Genomic DNA, 18,403 nt, shown 5'->3' on the forward strand with positions numbered 1-18,403 from the left:
CAACGATGTCAAAAATACTACAACTGAAAAAAAAATTTCAGGCCTTAAAGCAGAATTTCCTCAAGCAGAGCACGCAGAAAGGCGAATACGCGAAGCAATAGCATATATGCGACCAGCTCGAACGATACCAACGCGGGAACTACGTCGAGATTAAGGCGCTCCCAGATGGGAACAACCTACTTGAGGTTAAAAAAATAGGCGAGAGTGCCAGGAAAATCTGAATATCGTGGTTGAGATTCACACCTGTACGCTCTCCTAAAACGGATGTCAAGAGCGTTCGTAGCGCTCGTGTTGTTCGTTTCTTCTGTGTCCTGTCTACTCTGCGCTATAGTCTCTTGCAAGAGCGTAGTTCTTCGCTTCGAAAGACGTAGTAAGCACAATTGTCTGCTGTCAGAATTCAGGAAGGAGAATACTGGCGCCAGATGCATGGTCTGGAAGGAAGAACTCCGGTCTTTGTGAACAAGCATTTGACACCAAAAAGCAACACACTGCTTTAGGAAGCGATGAAAAAGAAAAAATGCAGCCGAATGGAAATTAGCCTGGACGTCCGGAAAGAAGGTGTTCCAGCGTAGAGATGAATCATCCGAAATTTTTCATTTGCCCAAGTAAAAGGCTTCAATAAGATGGATACATGACCGAAGCCAACGGCCACCGAAACCAAGGAGCATCGGGGACTTTTTTTAATTTGTAGTTTTTCATGAAATCTAGATTAAGAAAAGCCGAAGAAAAAACAATCACAAGTAGCCGGTAGGATGCGAAACCACGACCTCCGATTTTCGCGTCCTGTGCTCTACCAACTAAACTACGGCGACGCCTGTCTAATTTTATGCTTTTGGGGTATTTATGTGTAGTTAAACCGAACCTGGAGAATGTTCATAAGCGCCGCCCTCGGCAATAGCGGCAGGTCGTGGGTTCGTATGCCACCGGCGGAATATCGTTGTTTTTTCTGCTTTTCTCAGTCTCCTATTGATGAAAAACCACAAATTAAAAAATAAACGTGACTAATGCAGCTCGGTTTCGGTGGCTATTGGCTTCCGTCATGTACTTCATAACGACCCCCTGTTTTCCCTTCACTTGCATGCTTAATATGTTAACGAGGGCCTTGAATCCGGCAGCCTTGATGGCATAGGTAGCATAAAAGTATTTCGCACAGCTTCCGGTCTCATCGATCGACCACGTCCCTGCGTGGCACTCGCAGTAATACAGGACGTACTATGTCCGCCGCTATGGACGAGGGTGGCGCTTGTGAACACTCTCAAGGTTCGGTCACACTACACATAAAATAACTGCGAAAGAAGAAGATTGGGCAGCCGTCTCCGTAGCTCAGTTGAAATGAAGAAAAAAAAGTCGCCGTAGCTCAGTTGGTAGTGCACAGGATAAGAAATTTGAAGGTCGATGATCCGGATCCCAGCGGCGGCATGCGTTTGTTTTTTCTTCTGGACTTATTAAAGTCTCGTTTATGAAAGACTACAAATTAAAAGAAAGGATCCTTAATGCTCCTTAGTTTCCATGGCTATCGGCTTCCCTGGTGTATGTCATAACGAGCGCCTCTTTTCCCTTTACTTGTATGCTTAAAAAAATTACAGGATTGCACTTACGTCTACTTAAGAGTGGAAATGCGAAAGCCTTTTTCTGTCCTGTGTTTCTCCCTTCATTTTTCATTATTTTCAATTTCTTTGTTATTATTAAGTTTGCTTTTTACCTTTTTATTGTTGATCCCGTTTCATTTTTTATTTATTTTTAATTACCAGTTTTTTTTAATTCATTACATATGTGTGGCTTAGGAGCTCTTGCTCAATCAACTTTCCCATTTTACTTTATTTAGCGTACAAATTATGATTGACAATTCGCGGAGAGAACTTCCGTCCACAACTTCTGTACATGTCACTAATGAGCCAAGGAAGGCGTTTATCGACGGCCTCGAATCTGGCAGCCTTGATGCCATAGGTGGCATAAAAGGGTTTCGCCCAGCTTCCACCCTCTCCGTTCGACCACATTCCTACGTTGCACTCGCGCTGATATAGGACGAACTATACTCCGTTCCATGCATAGCAGGCAACTCTGCCAAAGCTAGCGCGCCTGTTCGCGCAGGCTAAGTCCGCGCCGAAAGCATAGTTCGACCTATAGAACCAAGGTGGATACAAACGTACTCGTTGCGACAGATCTCAGTAAGTGCGCGAATGGCAATCTCCTCGACTTCGTTTTATATCTTGCCACGTTTTCGTCCTCCAACTCATTGAGACTTGGAGGAGCAAGAATATCCTTGCCGGTCTATACGTGGGAATTGGCATATCCGCGCCTAAAAAGCCGGTCACACTCAGTGAAAATTATAGCCAGATGTTCTGAGTACTGACCGGCTCACAGCTTTGAACGCAATTTTCAGCGCTGCCACTTCGTTTTATACCGCTCTTTGTTGTCGTCCAAAACCTCACCTATGTTTCGAGAAAGGCAAACGATAAGTGGCGCAGCAATATTGTTTCTCGGACGCACTACTACCACAGCCTCCGCAGCGTTGCCTGCTGTGTATCAAACGGAAAATACGTTCGCCGGTGTCGTGAGGGTGCAAGTGGCGAACACTCTCAAGGATGGCTACACTACACATAAATACCCCCAAAACAGAAGATTGCACAGCCGTCGCCGTAGGTGAGTTTTTTTTTCTTTATTGCATCGAAATAGGGCCGAAAAGAAAAATCTAAGTGCGCTTACGCCACAGAACACCAGGCCACCATACCCCTGTACGTCTTCACCTTCCCAAACATCAAAAGTCTGGGAGGCACAAACATGCATCCAGATAGGGGAGTGAGCTAGGTGGCTCTTTAAGGGCAGCATAAGCGCTCCGCACCAAAGCGCATTGCTCACGAAACCAGATTTCGAATGCCGTGGTGATTCGGCGTGGCGTCCATCATGCGGCTCTTCCAGTCACTAAATATTCCCAGCAACACAAACAGACCATAATGGCACAACACAGTCTTTCTCCACAGGCAAAAAACGGATACTGAAGGATGTGATGTCAACTTCATTAATTTTTCGTTGTAATATGTCCCAGAGGAACATGGCGCAAATGAACAGAACAGAAAAATGGTCATTTGTCCCTGGTGTATAGCACAGGCGGCATTTCGCCGTCCATGACGCAAGCATCTCCTTAGCACGAAGCCATGCCTTCACAGGCAGCGTGGATGTGTGCAGTTTAAAGAATAATGTTTTTGCGGCAGAAGAAATGAACATTCGCCTAACACGTTTTAAACACTGGTGTCAAGGAACTCCAGAAAGGGTTGCCGACACAACGGTACAGGAAACAAATACTCTGTAACTGCTTGAGCCACCTGCCTTCTGGAGAGGCTATACAGGTAGCCTAAAGAAGTTGGTAGAGCACCGGACTCGAAATTCGGAGGTTGTGGGTTTGAAACTCACCAGCGGTATAGAGTTGTTTTTTCTTCTGCTTTCTAATCAGTTGTCTTGTAAAAACAATAAAAATTAGTAAGAGTACTAATTACCCTATTAATATCCTATTGACGAATGCAACAAAAAAAAAAACATCCCCAGGCTTCTGTGCCTGCTGGCTTCCGTCACGAATTGCAGGGATAGACAGTTACACTGAAGTTATAATGAATGCACACGATACCAATATTTTCTCTTTGATTTAACCTAATCACAGTGAAATTTTCTGTAAACGACTATTTTTCACCCCTTTTAAACTGGCTGAGATGAAATTGATTGCGTTTGAGTGCCTCGAAAACCACTTATGTCTAATTTATCCTACCAAAAGGCCAGGCCATAACAAACGGTAAAATTTGTGGAGACATAGATGTCATGTTCAGGAGTTTCTTCGAGTTAGGTTTCACTAAAATATAAGCTGTTCTTTACAGGCAAAGAACCTCAGTGTAAAATTTGTTCGCACCAATGAGTGTGTGCTCAAAATATCGCGGCTGATACTTCTGTGGCTAAAAAATTTATTTTGCTCTTTACTCTAAGTTAACCAATAGTCTAATGGTTTGTGGGACCTCTACGGAATACAATTTTACAGAACTAATTATTTTAGAAGAGAAAGCTCGTCGCTGCTTAAGAGCAGTCTTTTGCTTATAAAACAGAGTATTATAAGGCCAGCCAGTAACATTATCTAAAAGTGCAGCAAGAAAAAGATCAGAAGAAACTGCAGGAAAATAATAAAAGGGAAATTGTTGAATACTTCTCAAGGCACCAGAAACAAAAACAATATATAGAATGCGAACAGGCATTTATTTGTTTATTAGAGATACTAACAGCCCGGTCAGGACCAAGATAGGAATGGTGTAACAGGGATATTCCACAGAAAACAAAAGGGTCAACATTGTTACAAAACGCCAGCGCCGTCCAGTCAATGCAAAGTTTAAGCACTTCTATAATTGCAGTGATATTTTCGCAACAAATAAACAAACGTGAGCGAAAATCAAGATACAACAAAAGACAGAACAATGCAAAAATTCTAACACAACGCAAACCCACTTTATATCAGGCACTATACTTTAACAGTGCAAGAACACGGGAAGGCAACTTATCTACATTTGATGCGAGCACCACATGTTCTGGTGGTTTGTTCGTCTTTTGTGTGTGGATAGCAGAAGAAATGCTCATACCACTCTTTACAAAAACTTTCCTCGTTTACATGCCTACGATGTTTACCCCGAATAACGCGTGAAGTGGCTTCACTTATACATTGCCTCTTATTTATGAGTACAATGTTGTTTATGATCTTATAGAAAAGAATCAGACTTGTTCGTTTCCTTCGGAACTGAAGAGAGAGCAGGTTAGCTAAGCCTTGTCTTAACTGAGTCCTGTCTTCGGAAGCGAGAATCAATAAAACAATGTGCACGTCACTGCACTCGCTCCGGCTCGCTTTTTAGCGTCAGTGGACGGATCCCACACCTGACACGCACACTCCATCAGTGGGCCTACCAGCATCTTACAAGCCGTAAGTTTAGTGCCCTGTGCAGCATGTTTAAGTGATCGCCTAATGATTCCCAGTCCTTTGTTCACTCTGGCAACTATGCTAATTACGAGTGTGTTGCATTGCAGTTCTGAAGTAATTGCCACTCCCAAGTATATGCCTTCTGTCACTCAGTTCACTCTGTTTTGTTGTGGCTGGTGCTTGCGTGCTATTGTCACACATACTGTTTTACTGCAGTTTAACAAAAAAGGATAAACATCTTCGCCAGTTTGTGATGTTCAACAAGAGGAAACCTAAGGCCTGTTGGTCTGACATGTTTAAAATGTAAAAGAACCGCGAATTCAGTATCGGACGTAAGACGAGGTGGGCAGAACAAGCGGTAACAAGCAAATGACGTTTATTATGAAGAAACACATAGCAGCATAACATTGCGTCTGCGCGTGGAATGCCATGAAATCATAAAAACACAAGAATAACACGTGGTAAACTCACAGATCACAATGAAAAAAATACTGCAAAGGGGTGACACAACTATATCTGGTTTATCAAAAAACAGCACTCTTCATCTGAAAGCGCCAGAGGAGGCTCAATTACACAGGTGTCAAGGTCAAGTTTGTGCATGTGTGCTGCTTCCAAAATCTCCCGCTCAAATCTAGACTTTCCGCTTCCTACGATAATTGTATTATGCTTGAGGTAACAACCATTGCATTCCCTGGAGTGTCTGGCGAGATTAGCGCCAATTTCACCCTTGAGAGAGCGGAATGCACCCGCAGTCTATCACTGATACATTGGCCAGTTTGGCAGCGGAAACTGGTACACCACATCAGTAGAGCAATGCACGTACTGGTGGTACTCGTGCTTATAGTGGTGCAAGCGGCGCTGCACGGACCATCCGCCACACGCCTGCAAAGTTGAGACAACTTGTAGGCGGCGGAGAACACAAGACGGATCCCCTGCTTAGCAGCTACCTTCATCAGGTTATGAGTTATTCTATGCACATAAGGCATAACCTCTAGCTGGCCTTTGCCAAGGGGGGCCGCATGCTTTCGCCCGCGCGTCTTGTCCCGCAGCTTCCACATCAGCGATTCAACCACTGCCTGGAGGAGAGCTGGAAGAAAGCCGCCTGCTTCAACTTATTAAGCTGGGCCTGGAAGTTTTCCGCAGTTTTATGTTGGCACTACTTTAACAGGGCTGATCTCATGCAGGTAAATGCGACGCCTCTCTTTAATAGTTTCGAGTGTGACGAAGGGAACGGTAAAAATGGCCTTCCCTGAGCGCGGCATATACGCATATTTTGCTTTCGTTGTCAGCCAGCCCCCAAAAAAGAGCTAATTTTGAGGGCACGCCCTTTCTTCAGCATCGTCAAGGCGGTTTGTCAGAGCAGCTATCGGCTTTGAGTTGCTCGCTGGGAGCCGCTGAACGGCTTTGAAGTCTTCCTTGATTTCAGCTAATATGTTGCATTCTTTTTCAATATTTGTGAAGCTTTCTTGAATGTCGGGAAAATTTTTCGTCATTCTCTGCGAGTTTTGTTTTCATGGGCCTTATGTCGTTTAACAGTGTTGATTGACCAGTTTTTAGCTCTTGAAGAGATGCGATTAGTTCGCGGGACGCCTCGGTAGCAGATGATTGGTTAGAAGGCGCCTTATTCGCGCAGTTTGCTCGGGTATTGTTGCCAGGACGGGGGTTCACCGGAATATCACCAGACTGCTTAAGTAAATTCGAGACAATGCGACCGCAACCCAGGACAATCATGCAACAATAATGTGGGCTCGGCAGCACTAGGAAGGCGCGATGGCTGCTCGGATGCGTAACTCGGACGTAATGTTTTCAAGTTGTGCGAAAAAGACGAAGTCGCTCTGAATTCGTGCCACAGCAGATGTGCTGCCGAGCCCACTGGAAGACTGCCTGCTGCCCAACAGGAAAGATTCTAGCCAACGCATGATATTTGGGTTTCTGAGTACTGATTCGCTCTTGCTTAAAAGTTTTCTTGTTTACCTGTTCGAAGGCTTTCCTAAAGTCTAAGAAAATGATGTCAATTTGGCCCTTCTGGTTAATGATTCAATAAAACCATGTAGTGTTTACATTAATTATGTGACCATTGACATTCCCAGCCGAAAACCGTGCTGGCCCCTATGAAATGACCCATTATCTGTTATATATTTTCATCCAGTACTGGAAGCAGTCAGTTCTGCAGGAAGAGAGCGAAAAGGGCTTCCAACGAAGCTCTTTATTTGGCTTACTTGCGCCCACAATGGACTGGATCACTCGGCGGCGGCGTAGCAGCAAGCGTGCTCGGCGGTCGTCGAACATAATGCCCGCCGCTCTCGGCCGTGCTCAATTGAAAGATGATAGCGAGCTTTCGAGATAAGGCGTTTAATGTTACGACATCATTCTGGAAGAACGTAGAATTAGCTAAGCCTGAAGGCGATCAATCTAGATAAATCGGGTCCCATTTTGCAAACAGAGAGATAAAGCCGCGTGCCAGCCGCTTTGTAGAATGTACAAACTGTACACACATTCGCCACGTTACTCCCCTCTCAAGGAAGCATCAACCTGGTGCTTTAAAACAAATAAGATGACTAGAAACAAATAAAACGGAAAGTGCGCAATAAACACCGTGAACGGAAACACAGCCCCCTTTAGCGCGCATAATGGGGCTTTAGTAGGAGGACGACATGGGCAACTTACGATCATACGCGGCGGCGCTGGTTGGTTGGTTTCTGGGAAAAGGAAATGGCGGAGTATCTATCTCACATATCGGCGGACCGCGCCGTAAAGGAAGTGATAAAGGAGGGAGTAAGAGAAGAAAGGAAGAAAGACGTGCCGTAGTGGAGGGCTTCGGAATAATTTCGACCACGTGGAAATCTTTAACGTGCACTGACATCGCACAGCACTCGGGCGCCTTACCGTTTGGCCTCCATAAAAATGCAGCCGCCGCGGTCGGGTTTGAACCCGGCCACTCCTGATCAGTAGCCAAGCGCCCTAACCACTGAGCCGCCGCGGCGGGTCGCCGCTAGGGTGCAGTCATCTCCTTAAGGACGACTTCACATTCCAGTTGCCCTAGTCGACGAAAAAATTTTACAGGCCGAAATAGTGACGCAAAAGTTTTTCACTCAATCCGCGGCCGCTAACTGGCGTCCAAACACAGACTCGGTTTCCTGGCTTGTATGCCATGTGGCATTTTCGCAGGTTGTAGCGTCTGACGTCGGTCCGCTGCTTGTTTTTGATCTATGGCAAGTCTTCGGGCTTCTGCTGCGCGTTGCAGGTTGGCGGCTACGTCGACATTGAGTTATTCGGTAACGTTCGGCAGGATGGCGTCTAGAGTGGTCGTGGCCTCCCTGTTTTGGACGAGCCTAAAAGGCGTCATCTGGGTGGTCTCCTGTACTGCGCTGTTGTAGGCGAAGGGGATGTAAGGCACGATAACGTCCCAGGTCTTGTGTTAGGCATAGACATACAATCCGACCATGTCAGCGATGGTGTTGGTCTGGCGCTCTGTGAGTCTGTTGGTCTGCGGATGGTAAGAACTCTGACAATGAAAGTGCTAAAAAAACAAGAACGACTGAATAAGGGAGACGTATGAAGCGCTTACTTGCAGCTGATTTTATTTCCTGCGAAAAACAATTTTATACTCTTGGTAATCACCTGCGCATGCATGCTTACAAGACCATTACCAACGAGCTATGACTGACGCATTCTATCGGGCAACCCACCTGCCTGATGTAAGATATGGCATCTCTTTTACGGACATCAAAATTGATGGAGTGCCTACGCAACCATCGCCCCCTCGGACTATCTCTAACGCCTCCAGAATCGCTCGCGTTATTTGACATCTGCTTTTAAAAAGTATTTTAGGTCTGTAAAAACGGGGACGACAGCCTTCCTTGCTTTTCTTGCTCCTACACTTGCACTTGATACAATGGATACTCATGTGCCCCCCTCTTTTGTTTTCCACGTTGTAATCATGCTCTCCTAACATCTCATTTAGGCGTCTTAATTCCTGTTTGCCCTATATAAAATTTCCCACATGTGAAGGGCACCATCTACACAACGCCTTCTGGGCATCTTACAAGCAGCTTTTGGTGCCTGGTTGTGCAAGCGGTTTTTCCCTGGTTTCCAGAAGTGCTTTTTCTGCACAGGGCACTCACCTTATTCGGGCCAGAAAACAAGACGTTTATGTTTACCCTGTTGCCAATTTTTCTCAGTTTGTGTAATAGCCTATGCATAAATGAAATAACAGGAAATTTTCTTTCTTCAGTTGTCTAATCTAGCTCATGCTGCATCGTAGTTTTTCTTTTTTCGTTCTGACTAGTCCTTCGTCCATTGATACCAGCAAGTGGAGCGGATTACCCGCGTCTTGCAACCTTTGTGACTGCAGAAACACGCTCTCCTCAGTCGCATGAGGGCGTGGCTTTTTAAGACATTTAAGAAACCCTAAAGGATATATGTTTCCTTTGATGAGCAGCTTTGAGTGCGCAGAAGTGAAAGACAAAGACATTGTTCCTTCCTTAGGATGATCAATCTCTCATGTGTGACCAGAAAAATTTGACTAGATATCAAGAAAGATTATGCTTTGACTACCATTGAAGGCAAGCGGTCTGAAAAATGATTTGAATTACGTCCCACGGACTCGTCGAGGGTTATACAAGTGGTGTCTAAAAAGATTAAAAAATCATCTACAAAACGAAAGCCCTTTAACTCTCCTAGTGCTTCAACACGGGCAAAAAACCTTTGGTCATATTCAGCTAAAAAAATATCACTTAAAAGTGGAGCAACACTGGATCTTGTACATATTCCTTGTTTTTGTAAAAACAGGTCATCGCCCCACTTAGCAAATGTAGAATTAAGATATGTGCTTAAGGGCTCCAAGAAACCTAAAACGCTCACACGCACTGAATTCTGGATGGCGAGAACACCAGCTTTCTCGATACAGCCTTTTACGCACTGTAACAAATAGTTTGGGGGAGCGAATAGTAGAGGTCTTTTATATCGACTGAGAAAGCAACAGGATTTTTTCTTTCAGATTTCTGAAGAAAAGAAATCTCACACTTTGAAGTTATTACCAAGAAGGGGTCGTCAACAACTAGCTCCTTAGACCTTTTTGCAGAAATTGTGAGATTCACTTTTGCCAAGTGCCGGCCTTCGAAACAACAATTCTTAAGAGGCACTCCATCTTATGTGTCTTAGCAGAAAAAAGCATATCAAGATTCACATCCGTGGCTTTTTCAACGGACTGAGCTAATTGGGTGAGATTCAAAGAGAGACAGCTTTTTTGGTTTTGATCTTACTTTTTAAAGATTTACGCCTTCTTTCCTCTAAAACTCGTTCTGTAAAGCACGATACACTTTTTTATGAAACAGGTTCCGTGGCATTACAGCAAAAGCACCTCTTTATCGTAAGCCAGAAGGCATAAATCGTAGCACTTTCGAAATTTCAAAACGCTTGTAAAGGAAACTAGACGCCTCGTCCGCGAACACTTATTTAATATTTATTTATGCAGTTTTCCGCCTGTGGCTTGTCTTGCTGTAGCGAAGGATGTCTTGTGTCAGTTCCGCCATGGTCGCTGTTCCTCTGCCGGCGATGACCACATCGGGAGCCCCATGTCACAGAAGAATGCACTCCACGAAAAATTTGCCGACTTCTGGTACTGTTGCGGTCGGTAGAGCTTTTGCATTTATTTAAAAGCTTTTGTAAAGGCGTTTGCTTTTATTTCGGTAGGGCTTTTGCCACTTATTTTGACACATTGATTTTGATAAAGGGCCAACTAGGTTTAAAAGACCTTAATTAATTGTACTCGACAAAGCAAAATAGTAGCGCCAAAATAAAAAAAAACACACAGAGAAGAAGGAGGACGTAGGACAAGCGCTGACTTCATCTTACTTTATTCTCTGAAAAGCAAGAAATGTACAGAAAACCTAGGCATGCGCAGAAAGAAATCTCATGCGTGATCAACAAATCCGTTCAAGATATGAAATGTCCGCTTTAAAAAGATTTTTTTTAATATATTCAAAAAATAAAACATCATTGTCTTTGGGGACCTGACTAAAGGCAAGAAACTGCCTGACGCGGTCAAGCCACCCTGTGGAAAGCAGCAGTTGACACTCATGTACAGGTAAAGAAGAAAAATAAGAGGCGCGGTTTGGAAACGGATGAGAAACAAGATAAACATGTTTTAAGGAGCACTTCTGAAGGAAAGCAAACCACCTTTTTTTCACACATCAGAAATCTCTACAGGCGTAAAATACCAACAAGATTAATTATACAGTTCTACTAGCAACGCAAGGTTGAAAACAAAATCCAGTATACAAAACAGATAAAAATAGAACAACCAAAATACATAAACATGACTTAAACTGTCGACTTGAGAAAAGTTATTAAAAAAATTAAAGCGCTACTCTTCCATCAAAAACGTATTCTCCAGTATTTTCTTAACATGGAGAACGATCAGTTGTTAATACATCTTTAATCATTAAATAGTGGTTTATCAGATCTGGTATCTGATAGCTTAATCTTTGGTACCCGTAGTTCGTTCGCGTTCGGGGCTTGATTTTAATATTCCTTTAAGAGGGGTCACCAGCTACGAGGCAACTCAGATTTGAACTTTTACTGTCGATAGATGGCAGCACTTAAGTACCACAAGAAGGAGGGAACTTCTATTACCCCTCCAGGTGTGTAAATTCTACCGCGATATCTTCTCGACCGCGACACGAAAGTATTAGTCCTTCCGCGAACAAAAAGTAGGGCCGAGAACTTTCTGTGTATATCCTGCCAAAGCAGGGAGACCGAAGCACAAAAGAATAAACCGTCTTAAGGGGTGGTGGTCACAGAATGGACCCTTTTCCAGGAACCCACCACACATGTGCCACAAGGAAAAGTACGTTTTCCGGTTTGGGTCCCCCTAAGCTCCCTCGCATCTTTTCTGCGAAAATACATTTACAATGATAGGGTGGGGTATACAGCCTGTAGTTAGAAGCAGTGTTGGTTTAGGCTAGCCAGAACAGATGAGTGTGAGTCATCTTTTGAGTCATTGACACACCCTGCGAACACCTTCCCTTCCGCAATTTGGCCGGCTATTCCGTATTCCGCGTATTCCTCCGACGCCACACGCAATACAATCTTGGTGACCGTGTACGAGTGTGGACGCCGATTCGACGGCGCGGCCTCTGTGAAAAGCTTTTTGCGCTCTCATTGTTTACGCTGTCAGTGTTTATTTTCCATTGTCTTTGTTGTTGTTGACCTTACTTTTTGTTCAAGCATCCGGCCGATGCTTCTGTGACAAAAGGAATGCTTCGAAACTGTTTGTTCAAGTTCAAAACCGTTGGCGCGCGGTAATATCACTTCGTTATGCGAGATCCTACCAGCGCTATCTAGAAGGAATGCAGCCAGGCGCAACTATTTCGAAATTATTCTGGGTTGTTGTAGTTGTTTTAAGCGCCTTATCTTGAAGGTTCCTCTTCGATGACCACTGAGCGCGTTTGTTGCTATCGGAGTCGCCGAATTCTTCATTTAAATGTATTTATGGGCGAAAGTCACTTCAGTAACTAAATTACTGCTGAAATACTTCGTTTCATGTCTCCTTCACTGCTTATAATTTCATCACGAAACAAATCAGACTTGGGTAAAAGGGTGAGATGCGTGGTTTGCAAAAACACTGAGATCGTCCTGTTGCTATTTGTGGTGACTTTGAACGCGAATTTCGCCATTGCACAAGCGACTACCAACTGTTTTGGACAAAGTTGCTAGTAGTAGTTTATTGTTAAAAATAACAAAAATTGCAATTTAATAGAAGATGGCCACTGCAGCCACGCCAACCGCGTGTGCTCTTTCTGAACACAAAAACGGCAGCGCACTGGAATTGTCATGACGTCAGGGGTTTGAAAGCGAAAATTCCACACCTACTATGGTTTCCGAAAAAGTCTCTTTATGAGCTCTGCTATATTATGTTCTTTTATATATTTTATGTATTTATATAGCACCCCTTCCGAGCGTTTTTTTGATTGACATGCGCGACTTTTGGAAGCGTAGTGCAGGAGGTGCGACTAGGTGCGGCGCATACCGAGGCGTATCTAATTGGGAGAATAAAGACGGTTGGGGAACGCTTGACACATGCGAAACCGGTTCAGAAGCAAAACTGGATGATTTTGCCAGCCAGGCCATGAACGTCTGACATCACATTATTCGCACCACAGAGATGTCTATTCTGGAGTTGGGGGCTCGGAAACCCGCCAGCTCCTTGCTGCAGATAAGGTGCAACCATGCTTACGCGCGTACAGTGGACAGCACCTGCACTGATAACGCAAACATTCTGGCAGAGATATGACTGGTCGCAAGGAGAATTGGGTATAAAGAGCGACGCTCGACCAAATATTGGTTAGAGAACCGATGTTTCGATGCCGATCCGACACATTCTGGTTTCACTAGCTTGGAGCCAAAGCCGAGCGTTGGCTTCGACCGGTTCTCATGACGTCGCAGTTACAGTGCAGCAGGGGCTGAGCAGGAAAAGGAAGGAGACGGTCCTTTCTCCCTTTGATGTGGGCTGTTGCACGGGAATAGATAGTTGTCCGCGAGTACAGCGAGAAATCGCAGGTGATTGGCAAGTGCCCCAGTGAAAGGAGGTTAATCGCTACGCCATGAGAATCAATCTACGCCATTAGCCCTGTTTACATGAACCCGATTGCTTCGGGCCGATTCGGGGTTCTGGTTGAGCATGGTAAATCCAACTCAACCACTGCGTGTTTACACGAACTCGATTTAGCGATTCGATAGCGGTTCAGCTGTGTCGACACCAAGCGTCGAGCAAGCAGTAGCAGCCTCCAAGATTGAGGCACGCCATCGCTGTATCGGAGGTGCGACGGCGCACGTGGAAAGCAAGTTCGTATTTATTCCCTTCCCTCTCAATAACTCTACTTTTCGACCCAACAGCGTTTACAAGCACATCGGTTCAGGGTCGAGTTGAGTCACCTAACCCGAACCGTCGACTCCCGGCTAGGCGTGCGTACCAGTACCGGTTTTCAAACGACCAGGCCTGTGGGTTCATGTAATCGCCGGCCGCTATCGGCCTTTGGGTGCCGCCTTGGGTGCACTTTTGGGTGCCGCCTTGCATTCCACTTCCTTTCCGCACCAAGAGCCCGAGCAAAAAAGAAACGCAGAAATCCTTTCCGAATACAGCACAACCAAGAAAAAAGGAAAAAAAGAGCGCAGGTCCGTCCAAGTTCTGATTAAAAACCTGGGCGCACGAACCCAGACAACCAAGAGGCTGGTGGTAGAGTGTAGTAGCGACAAAATATTCTGACGCCAGATGGAGTCACGTCGCGCTAGTTAAATTTGGCGCGAATTTCAAATCCCCGCAGAATATACCTACACAACTTTCAGAGCCTGTAAAACGCAAATACTATGCTCAATATGAATGAAAATTGCGGATTGATAATCAAGAAAGAAAAAGGGAGGAAATGCTGCGGACGAAATTCTGATATCTGGCTTAGTTTTTTCACGTGATCTCATGAAAGACCGACATATCTAAAGGTGCAATTTTTCTGGATATTTACCTCTGATTTGTAAAAAAATGAAACTTAAGAAATAACATTTGTCTGCAACATTTCTTCCATTCATTAAGGAACAAAACGCTGCCACAGACCTCATAAAAATCGAGCCATTTTTAGACACGCTACAGCTTCTGAAAGTTTCCATGCATTTCCTATGGACACTGTCACTGGTGAACCCTCTTAAGTCGCATGAACTCCTTTTTCATGATATTTTGATTCAAGTCTTTTCATCGGACCGTTATTGATGATAAACTTTAAGTGTTAATTGGTATTTGTAGAGCCTACGTATTTCAAGAATCCCATTCGATTTGAATTAAGGCGCGCAAGTATCCGTCAGCTCTAAGTTACCGATAGCTCGTATTGCTCTCTTTGAATCGATAGTGGGGATTCTAAATATGTTTTAATTGTCGTTTGCCACACGAGTAAGCTATTGCAAAGCCCTGAGTGGATAAGAGAATAGTATATCTTTCGTTTGATACTAACTGGAAGATAACACCTTACTCTAAGATTCCTAGAGCGTGAGGGAGATCAATTCTAAGTGCGTCATAATGCGCATTCCACAAAAGATTTTCCTGGAAAGTAACACCTAAGAATCTGGTAGTCGGACTGATTTATGTCCATACCATTAAACTTTAAAGATGAAAATGTTTGCATTGTAGTGCCTTTAGAGCGGAATAGTATATATTTTGGCTTGCTTGTGTTCAGTGCGAGGCGGTTACATCCCAGCCATGAGGTTAAGCTTAACATCCAATTGTCCGCATCCATAAATAATGCCTCTAAATGAAATCCAGAGAGGAACACATTCGTGTCGTCAGCATATAGCACCAAATTTGAAGCGCCCGGTATTTTGACAATATCATTGACAACAGAAGAACTAAGACTGGCCCTGTATCGCTGGCCTGTATCACAGATGTATAGGTGTATACGTTGGGCAAACAGATGTATACGTTGGGCAAACGTTGACGTGGTGTTCTCTGCCCCAAATAAGCTGATGTCATTATGTAAGCAAAGTACTTCAGGAAACGAAAGAAAAACTGGTTGCAAAATCAGGCATCAAAAGCCGTTTGTGAGATGCAATGAAGGTGTTGTTTATAAAGTGCCCTTATCATGTGGAAAATACTATATAGGCCAAACGGGACGATGCATGAACGAGCGGTTGAGCGAGCATGACTACGTTGTGAACAACAAAAAAGGGGGCACATGAGCATTCATTGTTTAAAGTGCAAAAGAAAAAGTAAAGAGGGTTGTCGTCCTCTCTTTCACAAGTGCAAAGTCCTTTACGTGCACAAATGCCAAATTAGCCGAGAAATTGTGGAAGCTTTGGAGATAGCGCGAGCTGGGGATGATTGCATAAGTGCTCCATCAATTCTGCTGTCACAAAAAGAGATGGCATATCTGACATCTTTCATATGTGTTACATGATAACTGGTATCAGTCATAACTCTGCGGTAATTGCCCTGTAAGCATGTGCAGACACTTATCAAGAGTATAAATTTCGCTTCTTGCATGAAATAAAATCAGTTGGAAGTAAGCGCTCGTGTTGTCTGCCTTAGTCTGTGTCCTTGTGTTTTTTGCGCTTTTACGTTCAGAATATGGCTAAGCAGAAAGTCCAGTTGGGCGAGTTGGCACATATGCATCTTTTGTAAAACAGCGCGAACAACGTCGGACAAGAACAACGTCCTGTGTCATTCTTGTTCTTGTCCGACGTTGTTCGCGCTGTTTTACAAAAGAAACCAACAGTACACAAATACGCGGGAATAGTTTCGAATCTGCTTTGAGACAATGCGCTTGTGGGAAGTCATTCTGTCGAAGGACGAATCCCAACATAAAACGTAACAGCTGTTTATTAGCGACGGCAGCGGACGAGTGTACCCACAAAGAGAATTTATTTTTACACCAGACATTATTTGGACACGAATAGTACATAAGGTACTCTCGAAACCACAGAATGGCCAAAGCAGTCACCAATTCGGACAGAAAAAAACAGGTACCAAATAGGTCAAAAATCTATATACAGTAAGTATATACATGGCACGGCCACTTTCCAAATCCAACACACATCTCAGTACGCGGTGGTCACAAAGAGAATTTATTAGTACAACAGGCAATAAGTAGACCCGAATAGTACCTAAGATAATCTCGAAACAACAGGTGCAAAGAAATGGCTTAAGCAGTCACCAATTTGAACAGAAACAGGTACCGAAGAGGCGAAAAATATGTGTACAGTAAATACCAATGCACAGACTCCTTCCAAATCCAACATACATCTCGGTAAGCGGTGGTTAGGGAAAGGAGAAGGGTGGAATGAGGTTCAAGGTCGGGGAAAAGTTACCATCTGCGTACTACCCTTGTTCCCATATATGGGCATAAATAGGTAAGGGGATCGTTCCCGTTACTACGACAAACTCAGGGCAAACCATCGAATATTATCTAGTACTGCATAGGTGGGAGCGCGACTCTGTTCCCATGTGCGGAAATAAACTGGGTCGACCAGCGCCGCAAGAACAGCGCCTCGCCGCCTACTGTCTGCTCTTTTTCTAGGAATTCCCACACAATGAGGCGCACGCTCCTCAAGAGTGGAAACATGGCGCGTTGCCGTCTTCCGCGCACTTCGGCAAAGTTACGTCGCTTCCAAAGCACGTACATCACTACGGCGATCACGAAACGCTCGAAGATTGAGCGCCTTCGCGAGTTGCGCTGGCGCGGGCGCACCCTAAACATCCTGTAGATCAGCAGCCACAAAGTACGTGCTACGACGCAGTCTTCCAGGGCGTGCCGATGTGTCTCAACAGCGCCACAATTGGTGCAGCGCGCATTTGGTACGACGCCCCATTTTGCGGGACGCTCCTTCGTCGGCAGTACTTGCCAACGGCGACGCCATTCGAAGTCTTGTACTTCTTTTGGCAACGGGCTCGAAACGAAAGACTGCCACTTTCTTGATATTTTTTCTACCTGGTCAGGAGCTCTAAAACAGCCACCGCCGCACTAACACGTGCCACTGGTGTTTCGCGTATATCCGCGTCCGGAAACTGGCGGAGCCAGAAACGGAAAAAGTCACTTGCCACTTTGTAAAATGGCATAGGTAGCTCTGCCAGAGGTCCCGTGTGTCGCTGCGTTAGGAAGAGCCGACTCCCGCTACCCAACCAATACAGGACTAGTGGTCGACCCCTGTACGCCTGGGCCGCCAGCAGGTCAAGAACTGCTTTGGTGGCGAAAGCTCGCGCTGTTGCCTGCCAGGAGGGTAGGCTCAAACCTCCTCTGTCGCGTTCCGCGGGCAAAACTTGCCGTGATACTGGGGCCGGCTTTCCGTTCCAGAGTACTTGGCCTACGAGCTAGTTCAGCTTCCCTGCCACGCGACGCGGCATCGGAGCAATACGCGCATCGAAACAAGCGTACGCAGCTGCTCAGGTACGAAAGAACAGTGCTTTGGCATTCAAAGAAAGTTCGAGCTGTGGCATCGAGTCTATGGCCCGTCGCGCTCGAGTGATAGCGTCGTCCCATGATTTTGGCGACGCACCTGCTGACTTAAAAACGATCCCTAGCACTCGCACGCCATCGACGAACTGGACTCCCTCAGACAACGATTCCTGAAACGTGCCAAAGCTCAGTGCTTGGCTCTTTATGGTGTTCGACTGAGTCCCTGAGAGGGCCGCATATTCGTTGAAAACCTACAAGAAGTCAAGAAACCTGTCCGCATCTCGCAAGAACAGCGAGATGTCGTCCGCGTAAGCGGACACAGGAACTCTTCCCTGCCCCGGAAAGGGGAATCCTCGGATAGCTGGGTGGTCCTCAACTGCACGGAGCAAGGGGTCCAGTGAGAGCACGAAGAGAGCGGGTGAGAGGGGACAACCCTGTCTAACTCCTCGCGTCACGCAAATCTTCCCGCTCAACGCCCCATTCAAAACCAGCTGACTAGACAGCCCGGAAAATAGGGCACCTA

The 18,403-nt window shown here is 45.2% G+C and overlaps 1 protein-coding gene across 14 annotated transcripts in view; it reads left to right on the plus strand.

Moving 5' to 3' along the window:
* Positions 1–18,403, plus strand: part of LOC144127803 (FMRFamide receptor-like) — a 1,107,197-nt gene that overhangs the window by 948,918 nt on the left and 139,876 nt on the right. The window lies entirely within an intron of this gene.

The sequence above is a fragment of the Amblyomma americanum genome, chromosome 4 (genome assembly GCF_052857255.1).
Source record: "Amblyomma americanum isolate KBUSLIRL-KWMA chromosome 4, ASM5285725v1, whole genome shotgun sequence".
Taxonomy (NCBI): domain Eukaryota; kingdom Metazoa; phylum Arthropoda; class Arachnida; order Ixodida; family Ixodidae; genus Amblyomma; species Amblyomma americanum.